Source organism: Triticum dicoccoides, chromosome 7A (genome assembly GCF_002162155.2).
Source record: "Triticum dicoccoides isolate Atlit2015 ecotype Zavitan chromosome 7A, WEW_v2.0, whole genome shotgun sequence".
Taxonomy (NCBI): Eukaryota; Viridiplantae; Streptophyta; class Magnoliopsida; order Poales; family Poaceae; genus Triticum; species Triticum dicoccoides.
The window spans coordinates 40,431,702-40,452,356 of NC_041392.1; the positions used below are offsets into that span (position 1 = coordinate 40,431,702).

The 20,655-nt window shown below is 48.7% G+C and overlaps 2 pseudogenes; one reads left to right on the forward strand and one right to left on the reverse strand.

Annotated features, from left to right (window-relative positions):
- The window catches only part of LOC119332995, a 20,452-nt pseudogene extending 4,584 nt beyond the window's left edge, over positions 1-15,868 (forward strand).
- Positions 15,869-16,136: 268 nt separating this feature from the next.
- On the reverse strand, positions 16,137-17,533 carry LOC119332996 (annotated as a pseudogene).
- Positions 17,534-20,655: the final 3,122 nt, after the last annotated feature.

Below are 20,655 nucleotides of genomic sequence, written 5' to 3' on the forward strand. Positions count from 1 at the left end.
CGCGTCGCCCCCGCGGGCGACCGGCCGCACCCCGGTCTCTCTCCCCCCCAGCTCCCCTTCGCCCTCCCTCCCTGCCGCCGTCGGCGGCGCCCGCCGCTGGCGGCGACGGCCCCCCGGCCTTTCCCCTCTCGGGTGCTCTCCAGCGCGGGGCGGAGCAGCTCCGGGGGGTGTTCCTCGGTGGCGGCAGTCCGGCGTGTTGGCGGGGCATCCTGGCGCGACGCAGGAGATCGGCTGGATGGCGGCAGCACCGTTGGCGGAGAGGTGGCGCGACGGCGTGGCTTGGCGACACCCGCTCTGTCGTGGTTTTGTCACGGCAGATGTCCTAAAGAAAGGACTTAGTCGTGGAGCCATCACGACGGGTTAGTTTGAAGGGGTTAAAGCAGACACAAGGACGCAAGAGAGTTTATACTAGTTCGGCCCCTTCAAGGAAGGAAAAGGCCTACGTCTAGTTGTGATGGAATTGATGGGGTTTCGATGACTAGGGAGCAAACAAGCTTCGCCTATGTCTCGAGTTGTTGTCTGTCCTTCCTGAACCGCCGCAAGGTCGCCCCCTTATATACACGGGTGACGCCCGCCAGTTCAGAGAGTCCCAACACCGGTTCATACTCCTATCCGGGTTGGTCCCTCCTTGACAGTATAAGTATCTGCACAAACGTCGATGTACGGCTACAGGTTGTAAACCGACTACGGGCCCTGGGCCTTTATCTGCCTCTTTAGGCTTAGACACCTTTGATCTGCTGATGAAGTTAATCCGGCCCAGGTAGGCCGGTTTATGCCCAGTAGTAATATCCCCAACATTAGGCCCCAGATTGATTTGAACAGGTTCATGTCAATCCTTAGCAAAAATCTTCGTCTTCAACATCTTCTTGTAGTTGTTGAACCGCCGTGACGTCATCTTCTCTGTTTGCTGTAAACCGGCGTGACATCATCTGTCATAAAAAAAACATCCATGATATCATCTTGTTTAATAGATTTGCAATGACCAAGGTGACCGCCCCACTTCCAAAATCTGCGGTCCCTTGATTCCCGCGCCTGACACATGTCCTTTGCCTTATAAATAGGCCCGAAGGGTCATTTCTTTTCTTCCCTTCGTGCCCTTCTTCTTCGTCTTCCTCGCGTCGCCAGTCTCAGAGCTCCGCCGCCGCCGTCGTCTTCTGCATCACCCTTGGCCGTTGCATCAACTTGAACGCACCAGAAAGCCGCGGTGACCTTCCGCGTCTTCCTCAGCTCTGGTAGGTCTTATGTTCTTCTCAACATAGATCTGATCTAGGGCTTCGTGTTCTTGCGGTGTTCATCATTTGTTCATACTCATGTACTAGCTTCTGGATGCACATGTGAACCCTTGCTTTGTGTAGCGGTAACTTTCAGTATCCGCCGCTAGTTTCCTGCCCAAAACCATAGATCTCACATATACTTCTGCTCATTGATTCAATACTGTTCTGCTTTGATCTTCGACTATTTTTCTTATTTTCTGAACTTGCTTCAGATCCAACGCCGTAATAAGATCTTGTGAAACCTGTTTCTGCATACTTAATCATCCGCAACCTCAATTTCTTGAATGTTTAGGTCAGGAGGTTTAACCTTATAGAAAATTTTCCAAACCGGTATATGCCATTAGTCCCCTTGTTGAACCGCCAGATGTAGGTTGCTTCATGAAACTCCGGTTTAGATAGGGCTGCTTCCGGTTTAACATTGTACATACCAGTGCATTTTAATCAATGCATTTTTGAACCGGGATCTTTTACCTTGTAGATTCCATCATGGCCAAGCAAGTGTATGAGTGCAATTGGGTTCCTTCTCGCGTCACAGAGGCTGAACTGGACGATTTAGTCCTGATTGGTGCTTTAGGTAGTAAGGATACAATCCATTGGAGGGCTCCTGGCAAAGAATGCCCTCCCACACCTCGAGAAGGAGAGGTTGTTGCTTTCGTAGATCACTTAGCCCGGGGCTTTAAGCCGCCCGATTCTAAATTTTACCGGGATGTCTTAGCCGATTTCCAGCTCCATCCACAAGATACTGGCCCCAACTCTGTTACAAATATGTGTCACTTCCAAGTGCTCTGTGAAGTGTTCTTTCAAGAGGAGCCCATAGTGGAACTGTTCAGAGACCTATTCCATCTAAACCGTCGTACTGAATTTACTGACAGCTCCAATATGGAGTTGGGTGGTGTGGCGATTCAGAAAAGGAAAGAGGTCACATACCCTCACGCAAAACTGCATAGCCACCCCAAAGAATGGAATCAGATATGGTTCTACTGCAAAGACACCTCCCCTGCTGGTGAAAATCCCTTGCCTGGCTTTCGACCGGAGCGGCTCAGCAACACACACCATTCTCTAGAAAGATTGACTACACAGGAGAGAAGTAAATATGCTCCTCAGCTATCAAAGCTTAGAGCTTTTATGGCCAACGGTTTAACAGGGGTTGACCTTGCTCGCTGTTGGATATCATGGAGCATACTGCCTCTTAGTTTGCGCTCCGGTTTGATGTGGCAGTATACTGACCGTGTTGATGACCCACTGCGACACTCAAGACTCCAGCTCTCTGGTGAAGAAATCACAGAGGCTGTGCGTAAGATACTGAATGAACCGAAACACATCTGCGCCAGAACCGGCCTGCTTCCTTTCTATGCCACCAACAAACCGCCAGCTGTAAGACTTTGAATTTTCCCTTTAATGAATCTGTTATTGATATGTCTGGTCATTATTTTTAATATCAGTGTCTGCATAATCAGGGCGATGATCCGTTTTGGAGCAAAAAACTGCCGCAGGAGAAGCCAGAAAAACCAGACAAACCGGAAAGAGCAACCCGGCAAAAGACTAAAGCTGTGAAGAAGACTGCCCATAGGAAAAGAACCACTGCCTTTTCTAATCCGGCTCCTGACGATGAGGTTGATAACCCGGACTTTGAGGTAGAGCTTGACTCACTTGGTTTATTTTTCATGCGTCTTATTGATGATGATATTTGTCAGGATGATGTCGAAGCCAGCCACACGGATGTTGCCGAGGTAATTATTCTCTCTTCCGATTCAAAAACTTTGCCTTCACAAAAAATCCGTCAGGCAAACTGGAAAGTTAGATTTTCTCATCCTCTTGCTTATTTGGATCCTAAACTTCTTATGAAGACCCAACAACATGAAGCTCGCCGCACCACCCGGCACAATGGTCAGGTAGTTATCTCCGCCGGTTTACCGAACAGTCCGGTTCAGAAATGCCATTCCGAGGTCTCTAATTTGCTTGTCAGTGCTTGTCCTAAAGCGGGCTGCTTTCGTCAACCTCTTACTCCGTCTGACTCCAATTATCAGGTTACTTCCCACTCATCTTCTGGCGAGTCATCGGCTACTCAGCTCCCACCGCTCAAAACGGTGTTTGGGTAAGCTATACTTATTGTGATGTTTGCAGTATATTGCCTTACAACATATTCTGTATTTGATTTTGTTATCCTTCTCAGGGCCAAACCTAGGCCAAGCAAGAAGGCCCGCCTGGACAAAGCGGCCGAAGAGGATGTCGTTCTTGAAGCGGACAAGACACCCAATGCTGAAACAGCTATTCCTGAGGATATTCCCAACGATCCACCGCAGCAAGATGATGATCTTATTGTAGAAGAGAGATCTACTGACACCTCAAGTTCTACCCATCAGCCTACAGGTTCCATCCGGATTGAAAGCTCCACCGGTCCAGCAAAGCCTATTGACAAGCCAACAGCTCCAATGCAAACCGGCGGTACCAAAGATGATGAGGTTGTCATTACTGGTACTGGCCATACTGAGCCAAACAATCCTGTCGCCTTATCCAAACATTCTGCCAAGGAAGAACTTGCTGCCTTTGGTAAAGGCAAGTGGAACGTTGATCTGACAACTTACGCTGCTCTGAACGCCCAAGATATCCATTCCGGCTATCTGAACTGGCTGTATACCAGTCGTGACTATGAAGCCGGTCTGTTCAACATGATGAAAGACAAATATGAGGTAATTTCCATATGCTCATTCCTGGTTGTATGCTTCCATTCCTGACTCTCCTAGCCCCCAAGGGCCGGTTTGGAATATTCTTTCAAACTGGGACTTAAATAATATAAATCTTGTTGCTTTGAAATTTGCTGATGTATCCCCCAAGGGTCGTTTCAACTTTAGCATAGTTAAACCGGTACTTTAAGTAATTGAAACTGCCATTTCAGAATATATATGATCAAGTAACCATTAGCCCCCAAGTGCCAAGTTGAATACTTGTATTGATCTTGGGATTTTGTAAACAATCGAAAGATGAAAGGGGTAAACCGGAGGCCGCTTTAGATCAAATATGCATTAGCCCCCAAGTACTAAGCGCATAACTTGTTATGTGGTTGGTACTTGAATCCTTCTACCAATTTGTTGAAGCATATATCTGTATGCATGCAGGCGGAGCTGAAGACGAAAGAGAACCAGGTCATCGATCTTCAAGAAGCCCTGAAAACCCAACAAGCTGAAACCTCCAAAGCAAAAGAGGAATTGGCCAGTGCTTTAAGCGCCATGGAACAACTTAAGGAGAACTTCAAGAAGAAACGGGCGGACTGGGCCACTGAGAAATCCGCTTTGATCAAACGAGCAGAGAATGCTGAGGCTGCACTAAAACCAGTGGCAGATGAACTGACCAGCATAAAGCGGCACGTGCATGCCATGACTGGTGCTATCTTTGATAAGCCAGTTTTCCTACTGAATTGGCTCTGCCTTCTGACAAAGTCGCCGGTTTATTAATCCTTTATGGTATTTCAGGGACACGCATTGGTCACTTGGGGTCAGATCTACGGAAGAAGCTAAAAGCCGCCTATACATTGGTTGAACAATTGTATACTGGTGCCCAGCGGATCATCTGTACCGCCTCTCATAACAAACCGGCGCCTACTTTGATTCAAGATATTCTGATGAAACTATCGGTGCTTCCTGCCCGGATTGAAGAGCTAAAGAAATCTGCTGCTCGAACCGGCGCAATCAATGCTTTAATCCGGGCAAAAGCCTGGGTGCCGGATTTTGATCCTGTTGAAGCGGCTCAGGGCTATCCCAGCTTGAAGGAAGACGGATTAGAATTCGGTGAAGCAGATCTGTGAGCGATAAACCGGGAGGTGCGTCCACTAGCTTGTCAGTTGGCTGAGGAAGCAGACTTGTCTCGTTATCAAGCGCAATATGACATTCAGAACAAGCGAATAGCTGCGCCAATCCATGAATCGGAAAATCTAATTCCTCCAATCCGTAAGCATACTTACGCTCCCGATATTGACCCGTCCTTGCTGATCCACGATGAAGCCGTTTTTCAAGCATTAATGGGAATCGACTGGACGACTGTGGATTTCCAGCCACTGGGTAGGGATACGGAGGCTGAAGCAGCGCAGGACGACCCACAACCATCAGGCCAGGCTGATAACCAAGCTTGAACCGGACGCCGGTTTAAAACTGCCTCTTCTTCGCGAAAAACAATTATATTATTATGGGCACCATGTTGCCTTGTAATAGGCTAGCTGATACCTTTGATGTTGATATGCCTTCGTGCATAATTTGTTCTTCCTGTGGCAATGAAATTTCCAAAACACTTGCTGAAATGAAAAATTCGTCAAGTGCCACCGCGGTTGTACCGTCAGGCGGAATATGATGTCTGCATATATGAAAACAAAATTTTAAGTATGACTAAATTTTGAGATACATGATACCTGCCGTCATTGAGCGTGAAGTTGGCTTGGCCAATCTTGAAGCGGAGTTTTGCAAACCCATACTGTTGGAGGAGATAACAGCTCCTGTATATATATATGACGCTGGTTTACCATGTAAACCGTGCTGGGTTATAATAAACAACGTGTTACTCCATAAGAGGATGTTAACAACACGGATCAAACCGGTCAAATAGCCTTCGGATTGACGTGAACTGTGTTCCGTCAATTGAAAAAAAATTGTCGGTTTAAGAAACACAATGAAAAGCAAAAAAAAAAAAACTTCAAAGAAAAGTGTGAAGCAAAAGAAAAGTTTTATTTAAGCTGATCAAATGGCGTAACCATGACTAAACACGACCAAGTTTCCGTTAGGTGTAACTATGGTTCTAATCAGCCAGGTCCCCAGATGAAACCGTGGCATTTATGCCGACCAAATGGCGTGGTCATGGTTCGGGTTCGACCAAGCCCCCAAGTGATTCTATGGCCTTAGGCCGACCAAGAGGCATGACTGGTTCAGACATGACCAAGTCCCCAAGTGATCAGGTGGCTTTCGCCTATCAAGAGGCATGGTATTGGTTCGGACACGACCAATCCTCCAAGTGATATAACACGATGCTTTTAGCAAAGCGAACTCAAGGGGTAAACCGGAGGCCGCTTTAGAGCAACTCCGTGTAACCTCACATGATGTAAAAGAACAGATACCCCGCTTTAGCTGAGGTTCTGATTTATTATAATTAATCATAATATATACATTGTCGTAATATGTACATAAGTATAGCCAATGGCTCAGGTGTAGTAAGGCCGAAGATGAGCTATATTCCACGGCCTGTTAGTCTCCTCCTCTGATGTACGTGAGTCCTTATGCTCTCGAATATCGATTAGATAGTACGACCCGTTGTGCAGATTCTTGCTGACCACGAAAGGCCCCTCCCAAGGTGGGGATAGCTTATGCATGTTAGTCTCATCTTGGATGAGCCGAAGCACCAAATCTCCTTCCTGAAAGGTTCTGGTTCTGACCCGGCGACTATGATAACGACGAAGATCCTACTGGTAAATCGCCGATCGGGCGGCTGCGATGTCACGCTCTTCATCCAACCGGTCCAAAGCATCTTGTCGTGCTGTCTCGTTGTCCGCTTCAATATAAGCTGTGACACGAGGTGAATCATGCCAGATATCACTGGGGAGAACCGCCTCCGCTCCATAAACCATGAAGAACGGTGTGTATCATGTTGATCTGTTGGGTGTTGTATTGATACTCCATAGCACAGATGGTAATTCTTCTACCCAACAACCCGGTGTTCTCTGCAAAGGAACCATGAGCCAGGGCTTGATGCCTCTCAAGATCTCTTGATTAGCTCTTTCTGCTTGACCATTGGACTGTGGATGTGCCACTGATGAAACGTCGAGCCGGATGTGCTCTCGTTCGCAGAACTCCTTCATAGCACCTTTGGATAAATTGGTACCATTATCTGTGATAATACTGTGCGAAAAGCCAAACCAGAAAATCACCTTTTTGATGAACTGAACCGCCGTGGCCGCATCACACTTGCTAACAGGTTCTGCCTCCACCCACTTTGTAAACTTGTCAACCGCCACGAGGAGGTGGGTCTTCTTATCTTTGGACCTTTTGAAAGGCCCAACCATATCCAGCGCCCAAGTCGCAAACGGCCAAGTAATCGGAATCATTCTCAATTCTTGAGCCGGTACATGAGCGCGCCTTGAAAACCTTTGGCAACCATCAGACCGTATGACCAGATCCTCCGCATCAGCATGAGCAGTTAACCAATAAAAACCATGGCGAAATGCTTTAGCCACCAGAGACTTTGAACCGGCATGGTGGCCACAATCTCCTTCGTGGATCTCACGCAAGATTTCACGGCCTTCTTCAGGAGACACACAGCGTTGGAAAGCCCCTGATATACTGCAATGATGCAACTCGCCGTTGATGATAGCCATGGACTTGGATCGCCGGATTATCTGCCTTGCTAGAATTTCATCCTCTGGCAACTCACCCTGGTTCTTGTACGCCAAGTAAGGAAGCGTCCAATCCGGAATAACATGAAGAGCCGCCACCAATCGAGCCTCTGGATCAGGAATAGCCAAATTCTCTTCACCAGGGATCTTGACTGACGGGTTGTGCAGCACATCCAGAAAAACATTGGGTGGGACCGGTTTGCGCTAAGAGCCCAGCCGGCTTAAAGCGTTTGCCGCTTCATTTTTCCGCCGGTCCACGTGATCCACCTGATAGCCTTTGAAATAACCTGCGACAGTATCCACCTCACGATGATATGCTGCCATGAGTGGGTCCTTGGAGTCCCAAGTTCCAGACACTTGCTGGGCCACAAGGTCCGAGTCACCGAAGCACTTAACTCGACTTAGATTCATCTCCTTAGCCATCCGGAGACCATGGAGCAAGGCTTCATACTCAGCTGCATTGTTAGTACAAGGGAACATTAAACGGAGAACATAACAAAACTTATCACCTCGTGGGGAAGTTAATACGACTCCAGCCCCCGAGCCTTCCAACTGCCTGGATCTGTCAAAATGGATGGTCCAATACGTATGATCCGGCTTTTCTTTAGGTGCTTGCATTTCCGTCCAATCATTGATGAAATCAACAAGTGCTTGAGACTTAACCGCTGTCCGAGGCACATACTTCAAACCGTACGGCCCCAGCTCTATGGCCCACTTTGCAATCCGGCCAGTTGCTTCCTGGTTCTGGATGATATCTCCCAAAGGAGCAGAACTGACCACCGTAATTGAGTGCCCTTGGAAATATTATTTAAGCTTTCGCCTTGCCATAAAGACTCCATATACCAGCTTCTTCCAATGCGGATACCTTTGCTTGGACTCAATGAGCACCTCGCTAATGTAATAAACCGGACGTTGAACCAGATCCTCCTTACCTGCCTTCTTTCGCTCTACCACAATAGCTACACTGACCGCCCTAACATTAGCAGCAACATATAGCAGTAACGGCTCCTTGTCAACGGGAGCGGCGAGCACAGGCGGATTGGCCAATTGTCGCTTTAAGTCCTCAAATGCTTCATCAGCAGCAGAAGTCCAGACAAACTGATCCATCTTCTTCAACATCTGATACAAAGGGATTGCCTTCTCACCCAGGCGACTGATAAACCGGCTTAGCGCAGCAATCCTGCCTGCCAGGCGTTGAACATCGTTGATACACTTCGGTTTAGCTAGGGAGGTGATAGTTGTGATCTTCTCCGGATTAGCCTCAATTCCCCTGTTGGACATTAGAAAATCCAATAGCTTGCCTGCCGGTACACCAAAAACACACTTGTCTGGATTAAACATCATCTTGTATGTTCTCAGATTATCAAAGGTTTCTTTCAAATCATCAATCAGAGTCTCCTTCTCCCTGGATTTAACCACGATATCATCCATGTAAGCATGTACATTACGGCCAATCTGCTTGTGAAGATAATTTTGTACACACCATTGGTAAGTTGCCTGGGCACTCTTGAGCCCGAAGGGCATAGACACATAGCAGAAGGCTCCAAAGGGAGTTATAAATGTTGTCTTCTCCTGGTCCTTAACTGCCATTTTGATCTGATGATAGCCAGAATACGCATCAAAAAACTTAGACGCTCACAACCCGCCGTAGCATCAATAATTTGATCAATACGGGGGAGGGCAAAAGGATCTGCTGGGCAAGCCTTATTAAGATCTGTGTAATCCACACACATGCGCCAGGTGCCGTTTTTCTTGAGGACCAGCACCGGATTGGCAAGCCACTCAGGGTGAAAAACTTCAACAATAAAGACAATTGCTAAGAGCCTGGCTACCTCTTCTCCAATCACCTTGCGCCTTTCTTCGTTAAACCGGTGGAGGAACTGTTTCACCGGTTTGTATTTAGGATCCACATTAAGTGTGTGCTCAGCGAGTTTCCTCGGTACACCTGGCATGTCAGAAGGTTTCCATGCGAAAATGTCCTGATTCTCATGGATGAACTCGATGAGCGCGCCTTCCTATTTCGGATCCAAGTTGGCACTGATGCTGAACTGCTTGGATGAATCGCCAGGTACGAAATCAACAAGCTTAGTCTCTGCTGCCGATTTGAACTTCAGGGCCGGATCATGCTCCGTAGTTGGCTTCTTCAACGGAGTCATGTCCGCGGGATCAACATTGTCTTTATAGTACTTCAACTCCTCGGTGGCACAAAACGACTCTGCATAAGCCGCATCTCATTCCTCGCATTCCAAAGCGATTTTGCGGCTTCCATGAACCGTTATTGTCCCCTTGTGACCTGGCATCTTGAGCTGCAAATATACATAACAGGGCCGAGCCATAAACTTGGCGTATGCCGGTCGCCCAAACAAGGCATGATATGGACTTTGGATTTTCACCACCTCAAACGTCAATGTCTCCGACCTGGAATCATGATCATCCCCAAAGGCCACTTCCAGAGCTATCTTACCAACGGGATATGCGGATCTGCCAGGCACTACACCGTGGAATACTGTCTTAGACGGTTTGAGATTCTTATCTGTTAGCCCCATACGTCGGAAGGTCTCATAGTACAGGATGTTAATACTGCTCCCTCCATCCATGAGCACCTTGGTAAACTTATAACCTCCCACCTGAGGCGCCACCACCAGAGCCAACTGACCCGGATTATCGACCTGGGGTGGGTGATCTTCTCTACTCCATATGATCGGCTGTTCAGACCAACGTAGATAACGGGGTATGGCCGGTTCAACAGAGTTAACTGCCCGTCTCTGAACCTTCCGGTCTCGCTTGTCCAAGCTAGTGGTAAAGACATGGTACTGTCCACCACTCAACTGCTTTGGGTTGCTCTGGTAACCTGACTGCTGCTGCTGCTGTTGGTTGTAACCACCCTGGTTGTTCCGATTATTTTGACCATTATTTCCGTCCGGATTACCATTAAACCCTGAACCGGAACTTCCTCCACCGTAACCCGGCCCGGACCCTGAGCCATCGCCAGATACGCGATCATACTGGAAATTATTAGAATTCTTGAACTCCTGCATTATAAAGCAATCCTTCCAAAAGTGGTTTGCTGGTTCCTCCTTCGTCCCATGTTTTGGACAGGGCTGGCTTAGCAGATAGTTTAGGCAGTTTGGGTTAGGGTTGGGCGCCCCACTACGATTTCTTGGCCTACCCTTGCATCGCTGGCCATTGTTCTGTGCGTTGGTATTAACCACAAAGTCCATGTTACCGTGCGCTTTACGCTTGCCTCCTCCGCCGTTGCCTACCCAATGATGCTGCTGACCTTTGGAGCTGTTGTTCTTCTTTCCCTTTCCTGTCTTGTCATCATCAGATTCGAGATCCTTGGTACTATCAGAATCAGCATATTTCACCAAAGCGGCCATGAGAGTCCCCATGTCGGTGCAATGGCGCTTCATCGGTCCCAACTTCAGCTTCAGGGGTCCAAACCGGCAGTTGCCCTCTAGGGTTAATACTGCGATGTCAGCGTTGATGCGGTCTGAGGAGTGCAACACTTGTGAAACCTGGCGCACCCAATGAGTCGTTGATTCTCCTTCCTCCTGGACGCATGCAGCTAAGTCCACTATCGACATAGGCTGTTTGCAGGTATCTTTGAAATTGCTGATAAACCGGGCCCGTAATTGGACCCATGAACTGATAGAATTAGCCGGTAAGCTTTTTAACCAAGTACGGGTCGTTCCTTCGAGCATCATGGTGAAGTATTTTGCACACGCCGCGTCATCCACATCGAGCATCTCCATGGCCATTTCATAGCTCTCCACCCATGTCTCTGGAGGTTGATCCGCCATGTAATTTGGTACCTTGCGCGGGCCTTTGAAATCCTTGGGCAGGCGCACGTTACGTAAAAGCGGGGATAAGGCAAGGCACCCCCAAAGAACTGGAAGTAACACCAGGTTCAGTCAAGGTGGTTGGATGAACCGGCGTGAGCTGCTGAGCCTGATGCTGTGCGGCTAACTCGGCCTCCCTGCGCGCGCGGGCCTGGTCCACCACTCCCTGAGCGTCATCAGCACCACCCGCTGGGTTGTTGTCACGGGGTGCCCCACGTCGTTCATTACTCGACACTGTCGGTTCATCCATATGTCTGTTATAGCTCCGGCTTGGACGAGGGGTCGAGTGGATCCGGTCGCGGCTGTACGAGTATGCTTCCTGTTGGGCCAAAGCGGTCCTCAGTAGTTCCTTGACCCGCCGTGTCTCTACTGCCTACGGAGAGTCACCTTCAATTGGAATGGCCTCCAGCCGTGCAGCAGCGGCAACAAGATTGTCCATTGGGTTGGAGTAGTGACCCGGGGGTGTTAAAGCAGCCTGAGGTACAACGGTGTTTTGACGAGGCGGGTCGATCTGACGAGGCTGAACCGGTGCACCGGTCCCAGGGGCTTTTGCCCGGTTCCCCTCCAGCGGATTGCCGGCTCTTGGCCCTGGAGTGTTGAAAAGGTCTCTGGCCTTGAAAACCGGAGGTAAGCGGGATCGGTGCTTCCTCCTCATGACTTCATGTGATGCGCTCTGGTCTAACATAAGGCTGTAGGCCTATGCGTCTAAAGCAGCCCGCTCTGCGGCCACCCTGGTGTCCTCAGCCGCCAGATCCGCTTTGGCCTGGGTGATCTGTTCCTTTACCCTTGCAATCTCCGTATTGTTAACGTCCTGATCTGGCGGATTAACTTCCGCCATAAGCACAGCCAACGCATCAAATAGCTCTGATAGAACCTGAGCCGTCGGGCGCACATGGCCTCCTGCCTCGGCGACCGTCGCTGCTGCTGAACCGGAAATTGTTGCCGCAGCTGTCGAAGAATGAAGCACTGCTTGTGTTCCGGCCATGAATATTCCAACCCGGTTGGGCAGATCAGAGGGGTCCGGAATACTGTCGCCATCGGAACAGCTCCCAATCCGGCCATCTTGTAGCTGATAAAGAGATTCGGTTTCTCCGGTCGAAGATTCGTCACCGGAACAAATGACAGTCGCCCCGCGAAATCCCGATCCATCCTCATGACTTCCTCCATGGATGACACCCACGAAGGCACGCTTCATGGCCGGTTTAACCCGGGCGGATTGCGCACGCTGAGCCGTCTCGACGAGGTCGGTGCAGATGTCCGGCTCAGGGCCCGGTTCACCGATCTTACCAATGAAAACGTGAATGCTACCAAAGGGGACCCGGTACCCGTACTCAACTGAGCCGGCCTCGAGGCCCCAGCCTGCGTCGTCGATGTAGAGCCTGCCGCGACGACTCTTAGTCATCCGGCCTACAGCATAGCCCTTGAGTCCTTCAAAGCGGCCCTCCAAGAACCGAAAACCATCGTGCGATAGCCCCATGGTGGGCGCCAACTGTCGTGGTTTTGTCACGGCAGATGTCCTAGAGAAAGGACTTAGTCGTGGAGCCATCGCGACGGGTTAGCTTGAAGGGGTTAAAGCGGACACAAGGACGCAAGAGAGTTTATACTAGTTCGGCCCCTTCAAGGAAGGTAAAGGCCTACGTCTAGTTGTGATGGAATTGATGGGGTTTCGATGACTAGGGAGCAAACAAGCTTCGCCTATGTCTCGAGTTGTTGTATGTCCTTCCTGAACCACCGCCAGGTCGCCCCCTTATATACACGGGTGACGCCCGCCGGTTCAGAGAGTCCCAACACCGGTTCATACTCGTATCCGGGTTGGTCCCTCCTTGTTCCTAACTTACAGTACAAGTATATGCACAAACGTCGATGTACGGCTACAGGTTGTAAACCGACTACGGGCCCTAGGCCTTTATCTGCCTCTTTAGGCTTAGACACCTTTGATCTGCTGATGAAGTTAATCCGGCCCAGGTAGGCCGGTTTATGCCCAGTAGTAATATCCCCAACACGCTCGGCCCAGATCTAGGCCCTTTGGGCCTCATCTGGGTCTGGGCGGGCCGACGGCGGGGCGGCTTTGTGGAGCGACTTCCGGGAGGGAGGGGAGCGGTGTTGGTCGGTGGGGGTGCTGGCGGCGCTGCTACCGCCCTGGTGCAGCGTGGCCGGCGTGGCTTAGCGGGCCTGGCCGGGCCAGGGGTGTCCTGTTATGCCCTGATGTCGCGTCCGGACGGCGAGGGCGACGGTGTCGGAGGCACGGGCCTCCCACACGACGGCGGTGGAGGTGGTTCCCTCCCGCGCGGCTACAATGTTGTTGCTCCCATCGCCCGGTGCTACTCTCCTAGTCCTCTTGGCCTCGTGTTGCTGATCTCAGTGAGGCGGCGTGGGTGGCGTCGTGACCGCGATGGCACATGTTGGTGGGCGGCGAGTTGGCTGGTTGGCTCCTGTCCGGTTGGGCGGTGTGGTATGGAGTACGAGAGAAACCCTTGCCGGGTCTTCTGGCTTCGATGCGATTACACCTGAGGGTGCCGACACTCCTTCCTAAAGGGTGTCGGTGGTATCCATACCCTACTGCCCTCCGCGTGCCAGGGGGAAACCCTAGGACTCGTCCGGGCAGCAACGTCGTTGGCGTCGTATTCCTTCTTGGAGGTGCTAGTTGGTACGCGGCGGATCGGAGCCTTGTATCGTGGTGGGTTGATTCCGGAGGGCTCATCCTCGCTTTGTCAAGCTACCGTTGTTGGCATTTGTTTTTTTTTCTTTTCCCTTTGGGCTTGTTGTGCTTCTCGCCCCAGCATTATCTATGTATCGATGTTGTTTGCTTTGAAATACAAAAGGGAACCTTTTTCGGTACGCACTGACAAGTCAATGCAGGGTACTAAAGCCTGAACTTCTGCATTTAGCATTCCCCACTTCTATAAAGAAACAACATATAAATACAAATACGACCTGTAAAATGATTACTTGTTACCACTATATCTCTGTTCTTTCAGTTGAATGCAGCTGTCACTGTACAAACACTCCTCGACGTCTTTAATGTCTCTGTTATTGTCCATTATGGCACCGCAGGAAGCTGTAATGACTCTGTCTCATTTGGCGATAGATCAGTGTCCCAGAGTTAGTCGATTACACAGGCACTTGAACATGGAACGTAAACTCCTACTGTAATTTTCTTTAATTCCGAATTTCGAAAACTAAATATAGAACAAATCAACTGGAATCTGGTCATCTTCAAATCCAGTATTCTTGCAAGAACTCAAAATTGACTGCGCTGGGTCAAAATATCATTTAATAAGGGAAATCAAGAAAACAGTTGTAGAAACATATGTGCAGATTAAAATGCTAAGATATTTTATCATCAATCATCTCACACGTCCACCTTACTACAGTACTTAACAAGACCTCTGGTGTTGTGAATTTGATATTTTCAGAAGTTCAAATCACTCAAAGAATCATCAACAGAACTAACCTTTGGAGAATTTAACATCCCAAATGGAGGAGAGAACCTGCTAGGGTCCCTGAAATGCAGAAATGAGGAGCTATACTCAGTTGGTAAGCATATGGAAGAAGGTTACCTGTAGATTCAGCATGGTTCAAAGTAGCAGGACTTAAGGTGAGATATGCATATTTCAGCACTGTTGCAAATACAGGCTTACACATATCGAATCACAGCCTATGTCGATCCGTTTTTACTGGAATAAAGCTGGAACAGAATGGTGAATAAAACGTTTTTTCATACAAAAAAAACCGCGTAATGTTGTTACAGTCCTTGATTTTCGTTTCAAAATGGAAGATGTTGTTACATACTCAGCTCACAATTCTCAAGCACACAAAATGTTAAACAAAGGTGCTTTTATTCAGTTATCAACAGTTTGATCTCATCATGTACATTATCTAATCCCAGACGAGATAAAATAGCAGTGTTTCCTATGGTCAACAGCTTCCATTTGCACTCTTCCAAATGAAGGTAGGAATATCGTAACCTTTAAATGTGTTACACTACTAATGTGAATGGACCGAGATCTACAGCATGTGTCATAGTCTTAGCCATGAAGTGTCAATACAGAAGGCAGCTGCTAGACCTGTAACAAAGTGTGGTACAAGCCCATTCAGATTTTGGTGGCAGCACTAAAAGTCTGACCATCAGGAACAGAAAATCATTTGTAGAGACTGCCATTGTACATGATGTGTGCGGTGTGCCACAGATAAAATTCAGCAATTACCTTAGGATATGTGACATTTATTTAAGTCCACCTAATAGTTTGGTAACCTGATCTTATAGTCTTACTTGTATATTAGCTGTGTGAAGTTCTACATCTCAGAATCCATATTCAGAGTCAGACTGCCTTCAACACTTCACTGCCAGTAGTCTCCACATGAACATTTACTGTCCTTAAAATGGTGAAATCGTTGAATATCTCTCATGATTATTTACCGTCATGTCACTACAGATATAACTTGGTTGCATTGTGACAGTCGTTGCAGACTTGGAGGTTCTTTTTATTTGAATTGTTGTACCGGGAGCAGTGCGAATGAGCCCATATGCAATCACAAGCTTCTCACTGTGGGTGTTGAGTAACTTAGCCTTGACACAATTTTCTACATGATGTATCGAGTCAGTATCTGGCACATATCCAACAGGTTTGATCTCTTCTATTAGCTTAGCTAACCTTGCATAAATATATCCTTTGCCTGCTGGTGATTTGTGCTTCCTGAATAGAAGGTATGAATCTCATTTTTGAGCTGCACAATACTCGATCCACTGTGGTTCCATACTACATAGTGCTCCATCCCAAGTTCAAGCCCATAGTCCTTATTCATACTTGCAAAATATTTCTGTCCTTCATCAACCAAACCAGCATGATTGCATGCCGAGAGGACCGAACGGAGTGTTGTCTCGTTGGGCACTGTGCCAGAAATTGCGACATGGCCAAAACTATGTAAGCCGTACCCATGGATCATAGCATTCCATGTGATAACATGTCTCTCCGTTGCTGAGTTAAAGAGACTCCGAGCTATACCGACACGGCCACATTTTTCGTAGATGTCAATAAGGGCTGTCAGAATATAACCATCCTGAGGTGCATCCTGACAGAGTATACATGGATACTATCTTTCTTGCAATGGATCTGAAATGTCTGCAAGTAAAGGAATGACACAGACGAGAGTGAACGAATCAGATTTAACAATTTTCAGCTGCATCCTAGAAAAGAGCCTCGTGGCATCATTCGTCAATCGTCATTCCATTGTGCCTGCACCCGAGGATCATGGCATTCCAGGAGATCCGTGTCTTGTAGCGCAACTCATCAAACAGCTGGGCAGCAAGGTCGGCCCTCATGCATTCGGACAACATGCTGATCAGCGCGTTCATCACCGAAACATTTGACTTCAATCCAATCTCCACAAGTTGCCCATGCACACGCCTCCCCTCGTAAAGATACCCAACCTCCCCGCAAGCATGCAATGCTGCCAAGACAGACACATCCATCACATCCACGCCCTCCCCCACCATCCTCTTGAAACGGGCCAGAGCCTCGGTGGCATCCTCATTCTCAGCATACCTGTTGATCATGACCCTCCAAGACACGGAGTTCTTCATCGGCATTCGAGAAAGACTGCCCTCGCCACCTCCACCGCCCCGCACTTGCATTACACGTCAAGGATCACCATGGATACATTCATGAGCTCGTCGAAGCTACCGCGGACCGCAAACACGTGTACGAGGTTGACAGAGTCAGGGCGCTGCCCGTTCACCTCCTCCATCCAAGCAACAATCTCAATGGGCGGCCCGGCGATCCCGTTCAGTGTGTACCCGGCCACGAGCGTGTTCCGAGCGACGTGGTCCCCGACGGGCATAAGGTCGAACACCCTACACGCGTCGGCGCTTGGTGTGCATGTTCGCCAGCGGCCAATGGTGTGGACGCGAGGGCCTGCGCCACGAGATTCCCGTGGACGGCGCAGTCGGTCGCGAGGTCTGCGCGCGCCACGCAGTGCTTGAGCGAGGTGAAGGTTTGGAGGACGGCGCCGGAAGCGGACACGCACGCTGGCCCGGAGGAAAGCATGGTAACCAATGCCGAGCGCGCCCTGCAGGCTGGAGCATCCGGCCACGGACCTCAGGCACGCGTGGTGGTCGACTGGCTGGCGGTGGAAGGGGACGGCGATGAGGCCGAGCACAGCATCTTTCCTGCCTTGCTATATTTTTTTTTCAGATTGCAAAACCGTTTGCACTCACCCGACTGCACAAGCGCGTTGACCGCCTCCTTATCCGTTCGATCATCCTTTTATCCACGTGTTTCGATCGGACGGCTCACCGCCGCCAGCGTCAAACCCACCTCCCCTCGCCTCCGCCGAACGGCATCGCCAGGCAAAGCCTGTGCGGCCAATGGCCTCCGTGAGCTGCGGGTGGCTTACGTCAGCTGCAACGTGGCATGTTCGGTGATGGTGGCAGAGGTGGTTGGTGGGCCCTCGTGTTGGAGGTTGACTGTTGGTGGTCTCCGCGAGTTGTGGTTGGTTGCGACGGTCTCGGTGCCGCTTCGTCGAAGAGCAGCTTCGATGGTGGTGGCGGTTGGTGGGCTTTGCCGGAGCCGGTGCGAGATGATGTGCGGCCGAGGTGGTGTGGGAGCTTCGGTGAAGACTCCGTCTCAGCCTTGTTTCATGACTACCAATGGCATGAGTTGTGCCCGTCGTTGATCTTCCTGGAGGCATCGCTGCTTTGTTGCCGCACCCCTGCCACACGTTTCCAGCCATCGTGTGGCCTCTCCAGGGGATACCTGTGATCTTGTGATCGAACGATGGCGGTCCTTTGGTTTGTCGTTTCCCCTCCTAGGGGCATCATCTTGGAGCTCAGCATCGGCAAGAGGGACTGGTGGTTTTGCGGCGGTTGTAGCGTACAACTTCTGTGGCAACATGATGGTGGAAGCAATGTCGGCAACGTGGCATTGGTTGCGGTAATCAACTCTTCTTGGGCGTGTTCGTGGTTTTGCCTTAGTTTGTTTGTTTTAGATTTGAAGCTGCGTGGCGGGGCCCTATGGTATGCGATGACCGGCTGTAGCTGATCTTCCGTGGCGCCAACCATGCTTGATTTTGTCTTTCAGAGTTCTTCATCAGAGTCGGAGGTGCGCTGTCTGGCTACAGGTGGCTGAGTTTGGGCACAAATCTTTATACAACTTCACGTGTCCGCTATGGTGTTGGTTGAGTCCACGATCGCCTACGGCTAGGTCGGAATCGTTTGCTCAGAGTTTAGGAATGGCATTGACGCCTCTAGGGGAGGAGTGATGACAATGACACATGTGTGTTGTCTTGTCAAGGACTTTTCTGGAGTGGGATGCGTGTGTGCTTTCTTACGTGTGCCGCTTAGCGGTTGTGAAGATTTCGCCTAGTTTTTCATAATTAATTAGGCAGTCTAGTTTTCTGCTCGGTTTTTCCTAACTAACTAACCAACTCTTTTCTTTTTAATGAATGTAGGAATCCTGTCATTTCGAAAAAAATCATTGCTGGAGAACTATTATGGGTGCAATTCTTGTTACGGCGTTCTTGCCAGTTGCCATATGCAAAGGAGCTCGCAATGCAGAAATCCCTTTTGGAGCTCGGCCTCCAGTGAGGCCTCCAAATTGAAAATTTAAATTTCATCGAAATTCATATTTTTATATTTCAAAAAATTCTGAAAAAATATAGATATACATGAAGGCATAACACACCTGTGTCTAAATTTTCAGTTCAAAATACATTGAAATGAGAGCTATGCAAAAAAGACAAATCTGAGGCTATTTAACACATACTATTCATCCTCTCAGGCCATGAATTTGTCTTTTTATATAGGTCGCAACTCAAGGTATTTCATTATGAATTTTGATACACATGTGGATTACATCCTTACATACATGCATATTTTTTCAGATTTTTTTGAACCATTAAAGTTTGAATTTGAATTTTTCAAAAATAAAGGCCTCCATGGAACTCGGCCTCCAAAACGCCTCTCTCCTCGCAATGCCCTTTTATACTGTGTGACTGCGAGAGTATAAATCATGCCTTCTTCTGCTGCCCACGTCTAAAATGGATATTGTGCAGGTTGGGGTTGACCAAGGAACGGAAGAGTTATGTATGATGAACATTGATGAGCATAGTCACGTGGACAACGATAGCTCCACTGTGTTTCTTCGAGCTGTTGCCGTTAACCTTACCAAAACGAAGGAATTAAAGATAATATTGGGAAAAGAATTTAACAGTTTAGCTGCACGTTAGCCGCCTGAAAGTGCAATTTGGTTCAGTTGATTTCGGAAGGAAGAAGGGGAAGGAGAGGAAGAAGGAGAAGGAGACGCCGAGGCCACCAGCACAGGGGAAGAAGCAACCCCACTATCTATCATTAGGGTGGCAGGTGCAGGTTCCATAGCAACACATAGTTCGCCAGAGTATTGGATTAGTAGTATATGACAACCAAATGCACTTTGCAAACACCGTGAAGAGAAATCCAAGCAAACTGGCTAGACTGCACTTGCATAACTGCAGGGCCATGGCAACACTAGTGCAAGATTTGTAGCAGAAAAGTCATGGCTAAATTTTGAAAATTGAGAGTTGGGATGACTGGAATTAGGAGTTGGGCCGGACAGAGGACATGGAATTGGGATGAGCCACGACAGGTAATGAATTAATTGGCGGATTTGTTGGCTGAGACCTTTTGAAATATTTTTCCTTCGAAACATGAGTGAGGTGATCACTCTTGCTGCTCTGGTTGAATTGGAAGCAGAGGCAGGTGTGAGGTACGAGGCTCCATAATTGCATTATTTTTGATCTTTTTGAAACTTGAGCGGTTTGATGGGTTCTATATGGACGAGAGATGTTGGGATAAAGTGGGGTGAACTCTTCGAAACCAGGAGGGTCTGGTGGGGGAGGGGGTGAACTCCTCCAAGGGTGGAGTGGCGAGTGAACTCTTCCCAATCCCAAGGTCCGGTGAGTTCTAGATAGATGAGAAAAATTGGGGGTGGAATGAGGAGTGAACTTAGCACCACCACCTTCAACTCCAATTTATAAGGTACTTCCTCCATTCCAAAATACTTGTTGTGATTTTGAACTAAAACCACGACAAGTATTTTGAAACGAAAGGAGTAATAGAAATAATTTGACTCAAGATTATTTTCTAATAAAGTTTTTAAATAAAATAGCAAGAGTGATAGCTTTTAATATTTAC